Below are 13,996 nucleotides of genomic sequence, written 5' to 3'. Positions count from 1 at the left end.
ATTATCAGAAATACATGTTGTATTAAGACGTGGTTGACCGGCGCTGATTATGTGGAGATATTAACGAATCCATCGAGCACATTATTGATGGCTGTCGCGTAAAGATTAAAAAAGAATATATGCACAGACATAATGATGTAGCCGGCATTATACACCAACAACTTGCCATAAACCTAGCAACTTTTAAAAGAATGAATACCTTTCTATAGATACATTCCAATGCCCGTTTTAGAAAGCGAAGCTTACATCTTATATTGAAATGTTACTATCCAAACGGATCATTTCATCCGAGACATTCGACCTGACATCTTAATGCGGAAAAAATTTGAAAGAATCTGCATCATATACATTGCTTGTCCACTTAACAGAAATCTTCAGTCAACCTATGCAACCAAGATCCATAAGTATAGCTAGTTAAGGCATGAAGTTAATACCTGATTGGACGAATGTGAATCATGCATCTATCCCTCCTATTGTGATTTTGCCTACAGAAAATGTGCACGCAAAATGCACTTAACATCTGAAACATTTAGAACTCAGGAGGATATTGACAGCAGCCTAGAAGGCTCTTTTATTAAACCTATCGCATTGTAAGCGGTAATGGATGACCTCCAAGCTACACCATGCTCGTAATTGTATATCTACAACATCATCGCAGAATGTTTCAAGCATCGTATTAAATTAACTTATAAAGTCCTCATCGCATCAGTTACTTGAATTAATCCGTGGCTATGATGTAAAATCGGGTTGACCTGAACTAAGGTTTGAAACAATAAAGTTAAGGTGACAACAGGCACCTTCAGAAGTGACTGTTGTCACCTCCAACGCTCGTAGCCGCTGTTTAAGTATAACAGCGGTAAAAGACAAACAACAAACTACACCACGCTCGTAATTTTGTACCTACAACATTATTTCAATGATTTCAAATATCGTATCAGATTAATTTATGATATCCTCATAAAATCGGCCACCTGACTTTTTTTTGTTTTTCTATTCTGGGTTGAGACCATAACAGCCCCTGACGCTTGGGTGATCCTTTTTTGTCCCCTTATAAACCTCAGGCGTGCCGCCCCCCTTTTCATAGCGAGAGGACCGCAGCCATGCTGTTGGCTAATACTTCAGAATCATTAATGCAGTTACTGCTGTGAGTGTTACATATTTCTCCACAATGGCAGGGCAGACGCAGAGGATATGAGTAGAAGTCTAATTATCCTTTCTGCACAGACGATAAAGAAGAATTTCTTCAAGCTCTATCTTATGCATGTGATACAGAAGGTCTCCGTGTCCTATAAACATTTCTGTTACAACCCTGACAGCAGACAGCGGTAGAGAGCAGAAAGCAGTAGGCACTAGACAGTTTGACCCACCGCATAGATTATTCTGCAGAGGCGCTTTTGGTGTAATGCATTTTAATTTGGGTAATGGATAGACCGGGAACAGAAATTTAGGTCTGATCCCGATCTTCCTGTCCATCGACAAGCTCCTCCTGCCCCTGGCTGCCAACCTTAAAGTTCACCTGTCGAAAATGGTAGAAGGGACTGTTATTGAGGACCTCAAGAGCCCTCATCTGCGACTCAGGAACTTGCACAACTACTAGATGTTTAATTCCTTCAGCTTATTCCTTCTGCTCTTCCTGAGGCATATCGTGCCTGACGATCCGCCAGGACGCTGTCTTAAGTGAGGGGTGAATCCCTCCAGACAACGAGGGGCCACCTACGGTTCTTCCAGTTTACCTGGGAATCACGCCGTAGCCTTAGGTGTCTTCTGGACAAACTCAAGTTCATCCACTTATGAGATGCGCCCTCCAAGGCCTTGTCTTGATCACATCCTTGTGTACCCAAGCTTTAGCCACTTCGTCTGTTGCCACAAATACAAAGACCCCTCTTCTGCAGAAGGAAGTCTTGATTTTTGGCCATTGATCTGGGGACACTCTTTGAAGTCCGGTCAGCTCGTATCCATCACCACCATCCTCGGGGGCTCAGTCCTCCGAGCGGCTATCAGTACAGCCCCCGAAAACTCCTTGTTCGTCGGCTGCTGGACCGCCTTGTGCCTCTTCACAGGCGTGCCATCGCCCGCCCGGTGGGGTTCCCTTATTGGTGGCACAACCGCCGACTGAGTTTGGCTTGCCAGAGTGACAGATTGAAAAGAAAGGTTTATGTTAGGCCTATTAGGACTCAACCCCTTTCCCCCCTTTGCCACCTCCCTTTCTCCTTCTCTTTCGAATTTAGATTTTCGTGATCCATTTGGGTTCCCACGAGTAGCTAGAGAAATAAAAGATGCGACCCTGCAAAGCCCCACATGCAAGGGTAAGAATAATTACTCAGAGAGGTCGTCCGGTGCCCTCGAGATGCCGTCAGGACACCTTCGTAACCCCTAGGTGCCAAAGTGCCACGGGTACAATCACTCTACACCCCTGGCTTAGGAGGTGGTCGCATTGAGCGGGAATTTCAATAAATACCCGTTCGCAGGCCACCATACCAACGGAGGGGAGGGGCGTCGATCCAGGGATCCAGAAGGCTGTTTTAGCTAGGCTCTTTTACTCTTCTATCATATCACAATCATGCATACCAGGTGAGCCCGTTTATAGGGATCCTTTTATTCATATCCATACACATGCAGGACGAGGTCCGATTCACCCGTATGTTCCACACGATAAGCCTCCTCACCAACTACAAAGTCTTACGGTCTCTATAGGAGGAACCTGACTCACCCCGTGGCTATGATTAAAAGCCGGGTTCACCCAAGTAAAATTTTAAAGAAAAAAAAACAAAACAATCATTGTAAATTAAATTAAATAATTGAAAAATAATAAGAATGAAATAGAATTAGCGTACTGGTTCTCGCGTTGATGTCGCGGTAGATTCGTTGATTTCAGTCGTTGTTTCGGAACTCGATATTCTGCTTGCTTGACAACCAAACTGGAGAGGCTTTTCATTAAACGTCGAGGGTCTAAAACAACTTCACACACGAACACAGAAATGGCCATGCTCATATACAGAAAAGGTTAAAAATTAAAAGTAAAAGTTTCTAGAAGTCAGTCATCTTCCGTGTAAGCTGGATAGCTGCAGAAGATGATTTTAGCCCCAGGTATTTCGAGCTCCCAGGTATTCCAAATTTTTTCACACCTCTCATGAGCGTTCCCAGTCGACGATATAATGACCGGGCGTATCGTGACCTTATTCACCCTCCACACGGAGAGGATCTCCTGCTTCAGTGCCGAATATTGTTGGCTCTTCTCAGTATATCGGAGCCCAATTGTAATGTTAAGGGGAACGCTTATGTGTATTATTCTCACGTGTCGAGAACGTTTATCTACACTGAGAAAAAAATTCCCGTGAAGCTCGGGTTTGCACAACAACAGTTCGAATGGCTTCCCTTTTTTTATTTTTCACACAAAGCATGGGTGCCCTCGCACGACTGAGCTGTGGGAGCACCCCAAAATTTTGGGTGCTCATCCAAAACAGCAGCGGCCGAGGTAGTGAAGTGCTCGCCCAAATACTTCGGTTGCTTGCACGTTTGGTTCGAAGGATTCGAGTCGTTAACCGCGTTGTACATTTGCACATGTATGCTTATGGCCGCAACTGACCAACTTCAGACTCTTCCCGACTGTAACTGATCTGGATTTTTGCAAGAAAACTTTCTCTCATGTGTAAGTATAATTTTTTTAATGCAATATAGATTCCAATAATAATTCATGAAAGAAAAATAATAGCTGATATTTTTTAAACTAGACCGTAATCACCGAAGGCTAACGGCAAAAAGAAGGGACTGGCAAAGGGCATGGCATAACAAAGTTATACTTACATATGAGTTGAACTTTTCTTCCAAAAAAACCACAGAGCGCTGACAGCTCGAAACAGCCTGAAGTTGGTCAGTTGAGGTCATTAGTATACATGCGCAAACGTCGATCGCGCAACTTGCAACGCGGTTGATGACTCAAATCTTCCGATTCCGTTTTGCAAGCTTCTGACGTATTCTTACGGGCGCGCCACTATCTCAGGCGCTGTTGTTTCGGGTGCGCAGCCGAATAGTTGGGATGCTCGAAAAATTCAGTCCTGCGAGCGCGCCAATCCTTCACGGAATTCATCGCTCAGTGTAAGCACAGAGCATCTGCGCGATTGAATCTAAATAGGCTGTCAGTTAGGATATGTCTGTCCCAGTAAAGGAGATGGGGTTCGTTCTCTACTAGTTTAACTCTGCTATATTTGTATGAAGAGTCAAATTTCTCTAGTAAATCAGTGTTCATGGCAATTTTTTGGCGGATGCTCTCACCAACATCATTATGTCGTCGCGTATATTCTTGTGAAGCAAACATCGTGCAGCCATCAATGATGTTCTCGATGTTCTCATTGGGATCTCCACAAAGGCAAAATCTGTTAATAACTGCTGCCATACCGATGACGTGTTTTTGGTCATTCCTAGTCCTAATTATTCTGTACAGGATGGCAGTGACAAATCCTTCCGCCTTCGAAAAGAGGTCTCCCTGGCTTAACCAAATGTTTGAAGCATCACTATCCACGTAAGTATACAAAGATACAATTACAGTGAAACATATCAATAGCTCTCCCTTCTATAGCCATTCCGAGAATTGAAGTCGCGCCGTAGGTAGGTATAACAGGAACTGCGCGGGGTCTGTGGTTGTCACTCAGGTGAGAAGTCAAGCGTGAACAAACACTTGTCTCTGTCTCATCAAGCGTTATAGCCTTTAACCAGAAAGTCATATTTTAAAATCAGCGGATATATTCAGAACAGAATTTAAAAATTTACGTTCGTAGTGCAGTGACATATAAAAGGGATGATATTTATTACGTTTTAACACCCTCGAAACACTGCTTTGAGACATTCTGGTATCACGGCTTAGTTGTTGAGTACTAACATGGGGGTCATTAACGGCTGCGATTAATGTCGCGATTTCATTATTATCTCTAGTAATAGTTTTTCGATGCTTCTTTTTTTTCGCTTGTACACTTGCGACAATAGTGAAACGGTTGACAACCTAACAAAAAGAAAAGCGCGTGACTGTACACTATCTGGAAAATGTTGAGCATAAAGAGTGGCAGCATCCTCGATATTCCTGCCACTTTCTCCATGAAGGAGAATTATTTCAATTTTCTTATGTATAAATAAAACCTCCATTGTAAAAGGGATGTGGTCAAGTAATGAGGAAATCAAACCTAAACGAACATAAGCAGCACAGCCAAACCACCAAAATATAAAAAAAATTATCTATGATAAGAAACAGAAGAAAAGATATTCTAAGATGCCTATTTGCGCTCTATTTAAAAGTCAAAGGACTTTGTGAGGAAGTAAGTGAAGTATTATAAAGAGGTAGTAAACGTTGACGATTTTCCAAGCAGGGGTAACACGCGTGTGATCACAATTAAGGAGTATGCGATGATTATTACCCTTTTTTAAAAGCACCCTCCACCCCTCTAATCTGAAGGAAGCCCATCAAGTTTGCCAAGAAAGAAAGTAAATATAAGGATACAGACGATGTAACCTGCGTGACAGTTGGAGATACTCACTTACCCTGCACTACAGCCAAAAGTTTGTTGGAAAACATGCCCCCACGCTGTCAAGCTATAATCGACAATCATATGGATTGAACGCCATATTAGATAAACGCATAAAAGTTTAAATACTCTACGTTTCTGAAGCTAGCAACGCTTTTTTAAAAATTAAAATAAGAACCATTCTATAATTAAGGGCTTGTTCAGGGCATTTAAAGGCCGTAAGTCCTACATTTTGGCTTCTGCAATTTTGTTATAAGCAACGAATTGCGCGCTGACTTCACATAAAGCTAGCACCGCCAAACCTGTAACTTCGAAATTATTTATTCAATCCAATTAAATTTTTTCAGAAATTAAGGGCTGGCTATGTCCTCTAGGTCGAATACCACAATCCTTTTAGTCTTTTTGAAACCGATGCGCGCTCTGGTTTCACATTGAAAGCTGTCATCGTCCCACTTATAACTTCAAAACCAGTGTTGCAATCAATTCCAGAATCATAGGAAAATTAAGGGCTCCTTAAGGGCTGGAATAAACCCCAGGTCCCAAATTTTGGGTTCTGCAATTTTTTATATAAAATGCATTGCGTACAGACTTAGCATAAAGATAGCAACGCCATACCGTTGGCTTTAAAACTGTTAAATTAAATCAATAGATACAGGAATTTTCAAAATGTGAGGGCAGATATTTGCGGTCCGAGAAGTTCCCAAAGTTTCTTATTATCAAAGTGAATTCTTTAGTTCTAAAAATATAGTTCTTACATGCTTTTCATACATTTTTGTTGGGGTAATCTGGTCCTTACAGAATAATTTAACTTTAATCACACTATGTGTGATTAAATTTGACTATGTGTTTAAAAACACTATTTTTTTATGCCAAATTTTTTCTAAATTTAAGTATTGGTTATTCGGTCTCTATTTTATTAACCTTCACTCTCGAGTCTTAAGCCATCGAAACGCATCAACGCTCATCACATTTTTCAGGTACGGTCAGGCTCGTTCCGACTACATCTTTCCTGCTCTTTTCGGTCTATTCATGGACCTCAGTGTCAGTGAGCTCAATCCAGAAGGGGCCTTTTGTCCATAGGCATGCTAAAGTAAGGAAATTTGAAAACTTTTAGTTTTTTAACTAGCGATTTGAAAATAGCATTATTGGCACCTACGAATTTTTCCGATTCCAATGATACATTACTTGTCTAGAAAAGTTGAAAATTTGAACAAGTTCAATATCAATAAACTTCAGCTTAATAGTCAATTTAATACCAAATACTTCTCAAGTGGGACGATGGTTGTGGGGGCTAAAGCGTAGGCTTTGTACCCACTCCGTCGGCTTGCGAGTTCGATTCCTGCCTCTCACTGTGGAAGAGCTTTGGCGGCCCATGCGGTGAACACTAGGCTAGCAAGGGAGTTTGTTCATCTCCGAAGAGTCTTAAGACCGATACCTCTAGAGAAAAAAGCTTTTTCTAAGAACTTAAAACTGTTACTCTCGGTGGTTCGGAACCTATCTTAAACTGTAGGTCCCTCTCCCACCACCAAGTAAGTGTATGGGGGGATGTAAAGGAATAGGGAAGAAGGTGCAAGAAAAATGTAAACCCTTAGGGGACACATTAGAAGCTTCCATTCCATACTAAATACTTCTCAAATTTTCAACCTTTACAGACAAATGACATGTCTTTGGAGTCCGAAAAATACGTATATTCCAAATATATTACTTTCAAATCACTGATTGCAAAATTAAGGATTTTTGCATCTCAAATTTTTTCCCATTTTACAGCAAAGAACCCCTGAGAAAAGGGTTGGTCTGCCCAAGCTCGTAGGTATCTGACCAGAAGGTAAGTCTTCGTTCAGCCCGGTCAGGGTACCCTGACCTGTTCTATAGCGTGCCGACTACTGATCTCGACTAGGATAGATAGGCGGGTATATCTGAGATCTCACGACTAGGATCTATTGTACTTATTACGATTTTGTTCTCATTCATCTACATATGGAACGTGCGTCAAAGAAAGGGGGCTTACTCTAAAAAGTGAAATTTGTCAGGGCGAACATTCGAATTCGACCCGATAAGGGCCACATTTAGGAGAGAGGAAAGACTTCAAAATCTTTCCTCTCCATTCACCACTACATTCTCACGGAAAGAGATAGGTAGTAGACGCGCCTCACGGACAGGGTGTAGATGAGACGCGTAGATGTAGTGGTGAGTGGTGGGAGGTGTTTTGCGGAATCTCGATCTCTCGATTTAAATTTTTTTAGAGTTAGACCCCTTTCTTCGGCGCACGTCACATATAAGTCAATGATCTCGTCAGGCAATGTCGATGTCGCCCTTAATATATTTTTACATTCTCATCAGAGAAGGTATTAGATTTGTTTGTCTGTCTGTTTCCACAATAACTTGTAAACAAACTAATCTATTGGATTGGCCTTTAGTACACTCTTTTAGTGTCGTAAACTAAAGGTCAAGTACGTTAGCCAGCCATTTTTAGTAAAAATTCAAAAAGTTGGCACATTTTTAATATTTTAGAAACAATTTTTTTCAAAATTTAACAATTCTCTGTGCGTTCATTCAGTCTTCAAAAAGTCGAAGAATTTATCTAAATAACTTTTTCCATGAAAGCAAAAATTGATAGAGTTATAGCATTTATAACATTCCAGAACACACACGAAAATAAACATTTAAAGTCAAATAACGTACGATATGAAAAAAAGTCAAGAAAAGAAAAATGTTGCTTTTTGAATGCCCTACAAGATTACTATAACAACATTTTTTATTTTTTTTAAACCTGAAACTTTTTTAAACCTCAAACTTTTTCAAATGGCTCATCCTGCAAGTTTTTTAAATGATACTTGTTAATAACAATAAAAAATATATTTAATATTATTTTTTACTGTTTAAATATTATTCGAAATTGGACTAAGGATTAAATCTGCGTAGTAGATAAAGCAAATATTTAAAAAATGGCCTACTGTTTCTGTAAGAATACAATAATTGTTACTCACGAATTCTTTGTTAGTCAGAAACTATCAATATGTGCTTTGCGAATTCTGAATTTAACAATAAGGAGAATTTAGCTGTTTTAGGAAAATAATATATTAAGAGCGACAGAGACTTTGCCGAACTAGATTATTCACTTATATGTAGATGAATAAGAATAAAAATGTATTAAGTACAATGGATCCTAATCATAAGATCTCCGAAATACTCGCCCATCTAACTGAGTCTGGATGTGCCTGGCAAAGGCCGCAGGGTGCAGCGATGAGGGAATACAGCGACAGGTAGCTAAGGTTGAATTGTTCATTGTCCGAATTTTGGCACGTTTCAATAACTTAAGACGTCAGAGTGCAGGCCAATAAAAAAAGGCCGAATAACCAATACTCAAGTTTAGAAAAAAAACTTTGGTTTTATTAAAAAATAGCGATTTTAAAGTGAAAAATGAGAATATAAATAGTGTGATCAAAGTTGTATTTTTCTGTAAGGATCACATATACCATGAGAAAAATATAAGAAGAGCATGTAAAGGAATATATTCTCAGAACTAAAAAATTTACTTTGATGATAAGATACTTTGTGACCTTTTCGGACCTCTAAATGTGCCCTTACATTCTGAAAAAGCCTGCATTTATTGATAGTCCAGGCATTACGTCGGAAAAAAGTGTGAAATTCCACAATAAATCCAACCAGAAATGTTTTTAATGAGAAAGTTTCCTTTTGGGGTACTTTTTGACATATCAAAAATGCTAGAACAGATCAGTTGCCAAACCCGATTTTTTTTTAAACAGTTCCCAAAGTTACTTTTGCGTGGACGGATAATTCCCATTGCATTTTAGAAAAAAACGTCCAACAGAAGAAAGAAAGAAAACAAATTCCTGAACAAATGTTGTTTTAAAAGAAATCCGCTAACTTCTATTGGTTCCGAGTTATGATACATTGAAAAGTCGCCATTTTTTTCATTTTCAGCAAAAAATCACTAAGTTTCAAAAAACACGTTGTACCTTTGCAAATAATTACTGCGCCGAAAAGTGTTCCACAGGTGAGTGAAACTAGACTCAATTTCCTGTAATTACAGAAAAAGAACAATATCCTACCTGTGATAGATTACCTGTGTAATTGATTAAAAATGTGTAATATGTTTTTTATCTATTAGCAAATATTTTTATTCATAATTGTTTATAACAAAATATTGCCATAACCACTGTTGACTACTTTTTGACTACTTTTGTGGCAAAAAAGTACTAATCATTGATTAAAATGATATATATTTTCTATCAATAAACAGATCGTTTTTTTAATTATTATTTATGACAATTTTTTCTAATAAATACTTTTTCGGCATACAATTTTACACTTACCTCCAAGACACTTGTAATTGTCAGTGATTTCCGTGAATTGTACATAATATGCCGTGACCATTTTTTGGCATAGAAAATAATTAACTAATTGATTACTTGAAAGTAATTACATATCAATCGTAATTCAATATTAAGAAGAAATTAATGAATGAAAAAAGTAATTACATAAACTGATTGTATCTAAAAGTTCTTTAAATTAATTCATAAAATATTTTATTTCATCAAAATTAAGTAATTAAGAAATAAATAGTTGATAAAAAATTGTAATACAAAGCAATACATTCAATAATTTATTTGAAATTTTTTATACTATGAAATTACATTTCATGTTATTACTTTCAAGTAATCAATTACTTAATTATTTCCAATGCGAAAAAATGGTCAAAGAAAATTTTGTACAATTTACAGACAACACTGCGAATTACGAGCGCCTTGGAGGTAAGTACGGAATTAAATGCAAAAAAAAGTATTGATTAGCAGGTATTGTCACAAAAATTGCAAAAAACTATTTGTTTATTAACAAAAAATATATATGACAAGATTTTATAATAAATAATTATGAAAAATGTATTTTTTATTATTAAAAAGTATTTTTTTATTAATAAAAAATATATAGCATCATTTTAATCAATGTCTAGTACTTTTTGCCACAAAAGTAGTCAAAAAGTAGTCAACAGTGGTTATAGCAATATTTTGTTATAAACAATTATGAATAAAAATATTTACTTATGAATAAAAGGCATATTACACATTTTTAATCAATTACGGTGACTTTTTTGCCACAAAAATGCTACAAAATGGCCAAAAGGTAAACATAAGTAGTGATAGAAAGCTTTTGTTAGAAAAAATTATTTATTTATTAATGTCAAGAGACGTATTGCACATGATAAATGAATCATATATACTTATTTGTGATGAAAATTCAAAAATATTACCGTAGTTCTACTTTAAGGTACGCTTCAGGTGCCTCTGTGCAGCAAGAGTGCACTTTGCAAGGTCATATCTCGTGACCTATTTGGGCCAAGACACTTTTTTTTTATTTTACGCCAAATTGGCTCTACTTGTATTGATTGTCTTGGAACTTTGTGGTGGAATTCGCTGGAAATGAAGTATTTTGCAAAAACACAACTTCTTCAATTTTAGTCAAAAATGCAAAAAAAAATTAAATTTTGGAAATCTTACAATTCCCAAAATAATAGGTCTAAAAGACTCTTTTTTAGACATACGCAGATTTTTGTAGATTCTATTTCATCCTCTAGCACAATCGACGTAAACTGAACTTGGCAGGATTTATTTGGAAAAAACTGAAGTCCACTTTTTTGCCCGTAAAAACAGGCTAAAATGACGCACTTTGAGGGGTCATAACTCATGACCTATCACAGGTAGGTTATTGTTCTTTTTCTGTAATTACAGGAAATTGAGTCTAGTTTCACTCACCTGTAGACTTTTCGGCGCAGTAATTATTTGCAAAGATACACAGTGTTATTTGAATGTTAGTCAAAAGTAACTTTGGGAACTGTTTTCAAAAAAACAATCGGGTTTGACAACTGATCTGTTCTAGCATTTTTGACATGTCAAAAAGGACCCCAAAACGAAACTTTCTTATTAAAAACATTGCTGGTTGGATTTATTATGGAACAAAACTACCAGATGCCTGGACTATGAATTAATTCAACAGTTTCAAAGCCAACTGTATGGCGTTGCTACCTTCATGCCAAGTCAGTGCGCAATGCATTTTATATAAAAAATTTGCAGAGCCCCAAATTTGGCACTGACTATTTAAGATACCAAATCCCACCTAAACACACGTAAGCAACACAACGAAAACAAACAAACCAACCCGTACGAATGAACCCAAACAAACCCACCCTTTGTGTTCTTTATCTTTCGTTTTGAAGCACATCTCTTGAATGTCCAACAAATCGTTTTTCGCCAACACTATTAGAAATTTGTATAGAAATTTTCAGAGACGCGTCACTAAAGCTTTATGCAGAAACCATTTCTAAGTTTTTCGAAACTGTAATAGAAATGTCAGCAACGTTAACTGTGTAAAACTCCAGTCACATATATCACAAAATTATGTTGCAGTTTAGGAATTTTCAGTTCCTGTAACTGAAAATTCCTAGAGGTTAAACAGTTTCTGTTGGTTCATTATTTTAATATAAAACATGAAGCTTATATTTTTCCTAAGAATATAAATAGGAAAAAAATATAACTGAAGTTAAGGCTAACCACTTCTTATGTATGTATGTTATATGTACACTCTTTGTATTAAATACACAATCAAAACCCATCTTTTAAGATAAGAATTTTGTTTGACATTAAATATATTGAGTATATTATATAACAGAGTTAGTTACACATAAACTTCAGTCGTATATAGTCTTGCTTTCGTTTTTATTTTTAAGACAAATATATACTGCAAATTTATATTAAAATTAATGAAACAAAAAATAATGTCTCTATACGTTACATGTTTAGAGAAATTTACTTACAAAATGTATACAAAATGTTGTATCATTTTTTATTGGTAATATTCGTATGTAATTTTCTCGTAAACGATTGAATTTTCAACCAGAAATCATGCATTTTTAACAAAAAAATTAATTTGTAACAAAATAGCTAAACCTTCAACCAAAGAAATAAATTTTCAACTAAAATTCGAATGCTGCCTGAAAAAATTATTTTCTAAAAAAATGGTTCAACCAAAATTTTCAACAAAAAAAGTTCTATCCTCAAACAGAGAAAATATTAGCTTTCAAAACATCAAAACATCAAAAATACAAATTATACAAAATTTAATTTTTATCCGAAAAATACTTTATTTTGACATTTTTAAATGAAAATATAAGTTTTCAGCAAGACGTAAGTCTTCTACGGAAATTATAGTTGAATTTTTAACCCAAAAATACGATGTTTCAACGAAACAGTTAAAATTTTTATAAAAAAGGGCAACTTATTGAAAGAAATGGTTGAATTTTTATAAAAGCAGTTTCATTTTTATTCAATAAAAGTGCCGTGTGTACTAAAATAAATGAATTCTGATATCGAAGGTAAATAATTTTAAAAATAGTTGAATTTTTATCCAAAAAATATTTCAGTTTCACTTTTCCGCATAAAAATATGAGTTTTAAATGAAAAAATTGTCTATGACAATAGTTGCATTTTTTTAACACAAAACATGAATTTTTAACACAGAAGAAAAAATACTTTAATACAAAATTCTCGAATTTTAAACCGAACCGTTGCATTTTTATCGAAGAAAGATGCAGTTTTACCAGAAGGGATGTCTTTTCAACAAAATTGATGAATTTTCAAACAAATAATAAAATTTATAATTAAAAAGGTAATATTTTGGAGAAAGGTACTAAAAAAGGTAAATACAAGGCAAACAAATCACTAACAAGTCTATTATACGAGGGTTACCACAAAACTTAATTTTATTTTGCCTTAATTTCGCACTGACCAATTTTTCATTTTCCCTGGCCATATTAATATTCAAAAAGCAAAACCGTAAACTTGTAAAATTTTTAACCTAGAATCTTTGATAAACGAAAGAAATCAATTTCAAATTTAAATTGGAAAAATTTCAAATTTAATCTAATTGAAATTTTCCCTAACAAATAAAATTCTTTTTAAAAAAATAACTTCAAAAAAAATTGTTGTTAGTCAGGTTCGTTGTTTCTCGCCAGGTTTTTTCAGCGTGGTAATGAGAATGCTGTCAATTTAAGAACCAACATGGAAAAACTTTCAAAAATTTACTATCTAGGAGTAAAGCGAAACAAACTTTGAGAACACGTGGTCACTACGGTAGTCGCCTCCCAAAGGGAACCGGCAATCGGTCATCTCAATTTTAAGGTAGAATTAGGGCCACAGCCCTTTTAAAAATTAAAGCGCCGTTCCTTTGAACCCCGTGTAAGTTGTAAAATTGGAGGACCTCTGCAAATACTTTTTCTGTTTGCTTCGTGATTAGAAACGGAGCGGTTGTGACTAATTTTCTTTAGTTCGAAAACTATCCTTTTTGTATTTACAGAAAGAAATCGGTTAAGATGGTTCGGACATGTTGAGAGAATGCCAAATGAACGACTAACGAAACAAGTGTATCAAGGTAAAGTAAATGGCTACGTACCCAGAGGTAGACCGCGG

Source organism: Belonocnema kinseyi, chromosome 4 (assembly GCF_010883055.1).
Source record: "Belonocnema kinseyi isolate 2016_QV_RU_SX_M_011 chromosome 4, B_treatae_v1, whole genome shotgun sequence".
Taxonomy (NCBI): Eukaryota; Metazoa; Arthropoda; class Insecta; order Hymenoptera; family Cynipidae; genus Belonocnema; species Belonocnema kinseyi.
The sequence above is the reverse complement of the archived record's forward strand: the minus strand, read 5'-3'. Positions refer to the sequence as shown.